Source organism: Urocitellus parryii, unplaced genomic scaffold (assembly GCF_045843805.1).
Source record: "Urocitellus parryii isolate mUroPar1 unplaced genomic scaffold, mUroPar1.hap1 Scaffold_203, whole genome shotgun sequence".
Lineage (NCBI taxonomy): Eukaryota > Metazoa > Chordata > Mammalia > Rodentia > Sciuridae > Urocitellus > Urocitellus parryii.
This window is the reverse complement of record NW_027552341.1, coordinates 139,729-148,844: the sequence shown is the minus strand read 5'-3', so window position 1 is coordinate 148,844 and position 9,116 is coordinate 139,729.

Sequence of the window (9,116 nt, the reverse complement as noted above, 5' to 3'; positions counted from 1 at the left end):
ACGCCTAGATGCTACCAAAGGAGAATCTCCTAGCAAAATTCCACTGAAGAGAGAGCTACTAGGATTTTTTTTGAAGCGACAGATTGCCCCACAAGACGCAGAGGTCTAGATCTGCCAGCCACAGTACGCGCGCTGCAGCGCGCGGCTGCCGGCCCGTCCGCCCGCAGCAAAAGCAAACACAGCAATCGTGACTGGGTCCCGAGCCTCCAAGACACAGCTTAGCAGGAAGAAGTCTTTAGCCAAGCCTTCATGAATTAGGGAGCTGGGAGCTGAAGTCAACCGGGGATGGACCAGTCCCACCCCTCCCTTCGGACACTCTGGCAAGGAGCCTGGGGCCTGCCATAGCAGAGAGGCGACATGATCAGAGTTCAGCTGACGGAATTCCTTCCCAGCAGAATCCACTTTAGGAGGTGTGTGACTCCCTCCCCATCCAGATACAAGCAGCCAGAAACTTCAGGGAACTCTCAGGGGTCATGTCTGTAGGGAAGTAGAGGGGATCCCCGACCCCCAACCCCCCAAATCACCAGCGGTGACTCCCAAGGTCCTAGCCGCCAGTTTACCACAGCACTGGGGCTTAAATGGGACACACGGTGGGGCTGCAAGTGTAACTAGATCTCTGGGGAACCGCTTCTGGTGAACAGGACCTGGCCGGCTGGCTGACAGGAGGAAGGAGGGTGAGGGCCAGAGAAGTGAAACTGCTCTGGACTGACAAGTCTGAGAGACTCCCAGGAGACGCCTTATAGGGATTGCTATGGGCAGGTAGACAGCAGAAGCTCCGCCTACTGGAAGAGAAGAAAATGGATCTCTAAGACTTCAATATTTTTTTTCTTCTTCTCTCTGTTCCTTTCTCCCCTTTTCTTCTCTCTTTCCCGTTTCAAGTTTTATTGTTCTTTTCATTCTCCTCTAATCTATCTCTCTCTCTCTTCTTTCTTTTTAAGAGCACCTTCATTCCCCTACCCCCCAACTTTCATCCCAAGCATTACGTCTTCTCTTACGTGTAATTGTCTAAATGCAAATAGGTAAATGTCTCGAGGCTGTCTATAGGGTTCCTAAATACCTAGCTACTACCAACACCCTGATCCAATTGCCTGTTAGTATCCACCTTTAGTAGAGCAATCTTCTAAAGTAGCCAAGACATACTAACCCTCGTACCATCATAGCACCTAAGCTAAACATATAGTCCTAAGAACAAACAACAAATCACTATATGGATACAGAACCTGGAAGCCTTTTATGAATTGAATGAATCAGCTTTAAAGTACAATAAAGCCCAACAGTTCTAGGCATAATCTCCCACCACAAAGGAGAGACAACAGAGATATACAAAGCCAAGAGATATGGGATCTCATAAAAAAAAAAAAATTTGAGAGTCATTGGGATTGAAGAAGGCACAGAGTTTCAAAGCACAGAGTTTCAAACCAAAGGAATGGACAACTTATTAAAGGAAATAATCCTAGAAAACTTCCCAGAGATGAAAGATGGAATGGATTGCCAAATCCTGGAGGCCTACAGGACCCCAAACATCCAAAACCATAATAGACCAACTCCAAGACATATAATTATGAAGATAGCTAACAAAGAGAACAAGGAGAGAATATTAAAAGCTACAAGAGAAAGGAGGCAGATTACATTCAGGGATAAACCAATTAGATTAATGACTGATTTTTCATCACAGACTTTGAAAGTGAGAAGATCCTGGAACAACATATTTCAAACGCTGAAAAATAATGGATTCCAACCAAGAATACTGTATCCAGCAAAATTAAGCCTCAGATTTGACAATGAAATTAAAATCTTTCACAATAAACAAAAACTAAAAGAATTCACAGCCAGAAAACCAGCACTGCAAAGTATTTTGAGCAAAATACTACAAGAAGAGGAATTGAAAAATAGTGCCCAAAACTAACAGTGGGAGGTATCTCAGTAAAGGGGGAGAAAAATAACCAAAGAGGAAAAACTAGCCAAACTAAAATAAAAAAATAAACATGACTGGAAGCACAAATCATATTTCAATTGTAACCTTAAATGTTAATGGCTTAAATTCACCAATCAAGAGACATAGGCTAGGAACCTGGATTAAAAAAACAAATCCAACAATATGCTGCCTTCAGGAGACTCATATGATAGGAAAAGACATACACAGGCTAAAGGTGAAAGTTTGGGAAAAATCATCACTCACATGGCCTTCGGAAGCAAGCAGGAGTGGCCATACTCATATCGAATAAAATCAACTTCAAACCTAAGTTAATCAAAAGGATAAAGAAGGACACTATATACTGTTAAAAGTAACCATAAACCATCAAGACATAATAATTATCAATTTGTATGCACCAAACAATGGTGCTCCAACGTTCATAAAACAAACTCTCCTCAAGTTCAAGAGTCAAACAGACCACAACACAATAATTATGGGGGACTTCAACACACCGCTCTCGCCATTGGACAGATCCTCTAGACAAAAGCTGAACAAAGAAACTATAAAACTCAATAACGCAATCAATATCCTAGACTTAACCCACATATATAGAATATATCAACCATCACCAAGTGGATACACGTTCTTAGTAGCACATGGATCCTACTCAAAGATAGACCATATATTATGCCATAGGGCTACTCAGTAAATATAAAGGTGTGGAAACAATACCATGCACCATATCTGATCATAATGGTATGAAACTGGAAATCAATGATAAAATAAGGAAGGAAAAATCCTACATCACATGGAAAATGAACAATATGTTACTGAATGATCAATGTGTTACAGAAGACATAAAGGAGGAGATAAAAAAATTCTTAGAGACAAATGACAATACAGACACTACATACCGGAATCTATGGGACACAATGAAAGCAGTCTTAAGAAGGAAATTCATCTCTTGGAGTTCTTTCCTCAAAAAAAGAAAAAACCAACAAATAAATGAACTCACACTACACCTCAAAAACCTAGAAAAGGAAGAGCAAAACAACAGCAAATGTAGTAGAAGACAAGAAATAATTAAAATTAGAGCAGAAATCAACGAAATTGAAACAAAAAAATTGAAAAAATTGAAAAAACTAAAAGTTGGTTCTTTGAAAAAATAAATAAGATCGACAGGCCCTTAGCCATGCTAACGCTAACAAACAGAAGAAGAGATAGAACTCAATTTACTAACATACGAGATGAAAAACGCAATATCACAACAGACACTACAGAAATACAGAAGATAATTAGAAAGTATTTTGAAACCCTATATTCCAATAAAATAGAAGATAATGAAGATATCGATAAATTTCTTAAGTCACACGATCTGCCCAGATTGAGTCAGGAAGACACAATTTAAACAGACCAATAAAAGAAGAAATAGAAGAAGCCATCAAAAGACAACCAACAAAAAAAAGCCCTGGACTGGATGGGTGTACAGTGGAGTTCTACAAAACCTTCAAAGAAGAATTAGTACCAATACTTTTCAAGCTATCTCAAGAAATAGAAAAAGAAGGAGTTCTTCCAAATTCATTCTATAAGGCCAACATCACCCTGATCGCGAAACCACAGACAAAGACACTTCAAAGAAAGAAAACTACAGACCAATATCTCTAATGAACTTGGATGCAAAAATTCTCAAAAAAATCCTGGCGAATCGTATACAAAAGCATATCAAAAAAATTGTGCATCATGATCAAGTAGGATTCATCCCTGGGATGCAAGGCTGGTTCAATATACGGAAATCAATAAATGTAATCCACCACATCAATAGACTTAAAGACAAGAACCATATGATCATCTCGATAGATGCAGAAAAAGTATTCAACAAAGTACAGCATCCCTTTATGTTCAAAACACTAGAAAAACTAGGGATAACAGGAACTTACCTCAACATGGTAAAAGCTATATATGCTAAACCTCAGGCTAGCATCATCCTAAATGGAGAAAAACTGAAGGCATTCCCTCTAAAATCTGGAACAAGACAGGGATGCCCTCTATCACCACTTCTATTCAATTTAGTCCTTGAAATACTAGCCAGAGAAATTAGACAAAAGAAATTAAAAGGCATAGAAATAGGAAAAGAAGAACTTAAATTATCGCTATTTGTGGATGACATGATAATATATTTAACAGACCCAAAAGGGTCTACAAAGAAACTGCTAGAGTTAATAAATGAATTCAGCAAAGTGGCAGGATATAAAATCAACACGCATAAATCAGCAACAAAACCTCTGAAATGGAAATGAGGAAAACCACTCCATTTACAATATCCTCAAAAAAATAAGATACTTGGGAATCAACCTAAAAAAAGAGGTGAAAGATTTATACAGTGAAAACTACAGAACCCTAAAGAGAGAGATAGAAGAATCTTAGAAGATGGAAAAATGTACCCTGTTCATGGATAGGCAGAACTAACATCATCAAACTGGCAATATTACCCAAAGTTCTCTACAGGTTTAATGCAATGCCAATCAAAATCCCAATGGCATTTCTTGTAGAAATAGATAAAGCAATCATGAAATTCATATGGAAAAACAAAAGACCCAGAATAGCAAAAGCAATTCTAAGCAGGAAGTGTCAATCTGGAGGTATAGCGATACCAGAGTTCAAACTGTACTACAAAGTAATAGTAACAGAAACAGCGAGGTACTGGTACCAAAACAGGCAGGTGGACCAATGCTACACAATAGAGGACACAGAAACCAATCCACAAAATTACAACTTTCTTATATTTGATAAAGGGGCTAAAAGCATGCAATGGAGGAAGGATAGCATCTTCAACAAATGGTGCTGGGAAAATTGGAAATCCATATGCAACAAAATGAAACTGAATCTCTTTCTCTCGCAATGCACAAAAGTTAACTCAAAATGGATCAAGGACCTAGATATCAAATCAGAGACACTACATCTAATAGAAGGAAAAGTTGGCTACGATCTACATACTGTGGGATCAGGCTCCAAATTCCTTAATAGGACGCCCATAGCCCAAGAGTTAATAACAAGAATAAACAAATGGGACTCCCTTAAACTAAAAAGTTTTTTCTCAGCAAGAGAAACAATAAGAGAGGTAAATAGCCTACATCCTGGGAACAAATTTTTACCCCTCACACTTCAGATAGAGCCCTAATATCCAGAATATACAAAGAACTCAAAAAATTAAACAATAACAAATAATCCAATCAACAAATGGGCCAAGGACCTGAACAGACACTTCACAGAGGAGGACATACAATCAATCAACAAGCACATGAAAAAATGCTCACCATCTCTAGTAGTCAGAGAAATGCAAATCAAAACCACCCTAAGATACCATCACACTCCAGTAAGATTGGCAGCCATTATGAAGTCAAACAACAATAAGTGTTGGCGAGGGTGTGGGGAAAAGGGTACACTTGTACACTGCTGGTGGGACTGCAAATTGGTGAGGCCAATTTGGAAAGCAGTATGGAGATTCCTGGGAAAGCTGGGAATGGATCCACCATTTGACCCAGCTATCGCCCTCCTTGGACTATTCCCTGAGGATCTTAAAAGAGCGTACTATAGGGATACTGCCACATCAATGATCATAGCGGCACAATTCACAATAGCTAGACTGTGGAACCAACCTAGATGCCCTTCAATAGATGAATGGATAAAAAAATGTGGCATCTATACACAATGGAGTATTATGCAGCACTAAAAAATGACAAAATCATAGAATTTGCAGGGAAATGGATGGCATTAGAACAGATTATGCTAAGCGAACTAGCCAATCCTTAAAAATCAAATGCCAAATGTCTTCTTTGATACAAAGAGAGCAACTAAGAACAGAACAGGGAGGAAGAGCATGAGGAAAAGATTGACATTAAACAGAGACGAGTGGGGGGAGAGAGAGGGAGAGAGAAGGGAAAGCATATGGAAATGGTAGGAGACCCTCAATGTTACACAAAATTACATATAAGAGGTTGTGAGGGGAAAGGGGGGGAAACAAGGGAGAAAACTGAACTACAGCAGATGAGGTAGAGAGGGAAGATGGGAGGGGAGGGAAGGGGGATAGAAGGGGATAGGAAAGGCAGCAGAACACAACAATCACTAATATGGCATTATGTAAAAATTGTGAATGTGTAACTGATGTGGTTCTGCAATTTGTATTTGGGGTAAAAATGGGAGTTCATAACTCACTTGAATCAAATGTAAGATGATATGTCATGAGCTTTGTAATGTTTTGAACAACCAATAAAAAAAAAAGATGTTGTGTCCGCCGAAAACTAAAAAATAAATATTAAAAAATTCTCTCTCTCTCTCTCTTTCTCTCTCTCTCTCTCTCTCTCTCTCTCTCTCTCTCTCTCTCTTTCTTAAAAAAAAAAAAAGAAGTTTAAGTTGGGGTAGTATATCATTTTTCATCCTTTTACTTTCAAGCTATCTATGCCATTGTATATCAAGTGAATTTCTATTAATAGTGTATTTTTGAATCATTTTCCTTTACACCCACATGGACATTCTTTTTTACAGTGATAAACATATGCACTTTGTGCTTATGGTAATTTTTATGTGTTAGGACTTAAGTATGTTAATTTATTTTATTGTTTCCTGAATTTTTCCTTTCTTGTTCCTAACCTTCTTATGGGTTAATGAAATACCTTTAGGTTTATATATTGATCTTTGCGATTTTATGTAATTCTCTTAATTATTTATTTAATTTATTAGCATTACATATGTAACTCACCAGAGTCACCTGATATTGATGCTTTATCACTTCAAGAAAAGGGGTCATTAAGGTCTCTTTATCCTCTCTACATTAAAAAATGGAAATTACTTAACTCCTATATAGGCATTGGATGCCATATTAAATGTTATTTACAATTTTCCTTCAAATGTCAAATAGGATTTTTTCTGTTCAGATGTGGTTTAACAATTCCAAACACAGTATTTCTCACTAAAGCAAACCAGATAGCCCCACCCCAAAGACCCTTGCTGTAATTAAGTATCTATTCTTGTTAGATCATTAGGATGTATACAGAAGTTATTGTGGTTGGTAATTTCCACTTTCTGCAAATGCCAGATCCGCACACAAAAAGGTGTGATGGAAAGTCTGTAAGCTTGTTGTTCAAAAGATATTATCTCTATTTTCTTGGTAAAGACTTATAAGACTATTGTCTGGCCTTAAAAAGCACTTTCTGAGAACACAAAGAAAAAAATATTTTTATGTAAACCTCCACTTGCCACACAGACATTCTGGGTATAAAGTTCAAAAAGTTTCCAAAAGTTTTGTTTAGAGGAAGAATACTTAGGCAAGAACTACCTTTGAACCCTGAAGTCAATAAACATGGTTCCTGACAATTCTTCAGGTGTCCAGACTCTTCTGGCATATTTCATGATCAGTTTAAAAAGCTATTTACAAAAAGTTTTATTCTACTACTTTTACTTTTAAATATATTGATCACTTCTAAATATATGAAGGACTAGATATTCCACATAAGAATTATCCACTATTCGCACAGCACTGGTAAGTAAAATTGCACATGTAGCAATGGTTATATTCTGAGGTGTCTCCTAATATGATCTTTTTGTCCTTAAACCTTTTCCTCCGCACTTCTCTCTACTTCAGTCCAGTGAACAAATGCAGTCCTATGTAACAGAGATGGCTGAATAAATTCATATCCAAAAGTCATTTACAGAGGGCAAGTTTTCTATGAATTTCAACACAAAATGTACAAAATGTGCTAATTTTACTAACTACTTGTTCATACACTGGCAACCTCTTTAATACCTGGAGACTAGATGTTGCAAAATTAGGACTCATATACACTATATACACAGCAAAAAAAAAAAAGGTACAAAACACAAAAAACTGATGTCTGAAAATATCCAAGTATGAACACACTTATTACCTTTTGCAATTGCTTCCCTCCCACCTCCTCCACATCACTGAGCAAGTACAGACAGTACTCTACTGCTCATAGAGGTGGCTTAACAGTTCCATTCCCAAAAGAAAATATTTAATATGAATTTTTGCAAAAAGATATTTACACAGTAATATTTTATTACCTCTACATTTAACATACATCTTGGCACTTCTAAACATCTAGACAGATTCGATTTTTAAAGTAAGGACTCAATTTGTCCAGTACATACATGTCAGTCTTGAGTACGTGCACTCTGTAACAATATTTCTAATTTGAAAGTGTCTTCAAAATATGAGAATTCTGGTCCTTCGCCACCACCCCTAGTGGGCTATATAATGCTCAAATTTTCAGAAGACAATCCTTCCTAGGAATTTTAACAAAAAACATACAAAATTTGCTTACTAATTCTACTTTTGTCATACACTGACAACCTCTTTAGCATTTAGAAAGACTACAAGAAGATTAGGACTCATTTATCCTTTCTATAAACTATAAATACTGCAAAGTAAAACAAAACCCATAGATACAATGGACAACTCTTGCCTCAAAGTAAGCACATTGGCATGGTGCTCCCAAGGAACAGCACACAACTCTGTACTACTCAACAGGGAGTTGCACCCCCCCACCTCAAAAAAAAAGTTCATAAGAACTTTAACAAAAAGAAATTTATAAAATGTGTGCTATTTTCCAACTATATATACAGTAAGGAGGGATGAAATACATACACAAAACAATGGTTATTATATGAAAAATGTCATCTACATAACACCAGTCTGGCACAGGACCTCCTTCTCAAAGCCAAAGTCTTCTCGAACTCACTGAAGAAATATGGACAAGTGTCACTCCTAGAAGTGGTCTAACAAATCCATTTCAAAGTCACTTCCAGAAGACACTTGTGATTTTTTTAAACAAATGGGAGTTTACAAAACATTATTCTAACTCTGTCATATATTGGTGACCTCTTTACATTTAGAAAGTGCAGATGTAGCTCAAGTTTTAAAAGTTTGTGTGTGGGGGGCAAATTGAGAACAGCTTTTTCATATCATATACACAGGCCTCCTATAAACTGCCATTAAATATTACCAAAGGATGATGGGCATTTCCAATCAAATTTGGTATATTTCTCTTACCTTCTCTGTCTTTGGTATCAGGAGCACCAATCACCCCAGGCCACTGACCCTTCCATCTTTCGCAGTCTGAGTCTTCTGCTCACCTTCCAGGGAGTTCAAAGCCTTTGTTTGCCTTGTGGAAACAAAGATGTGGTC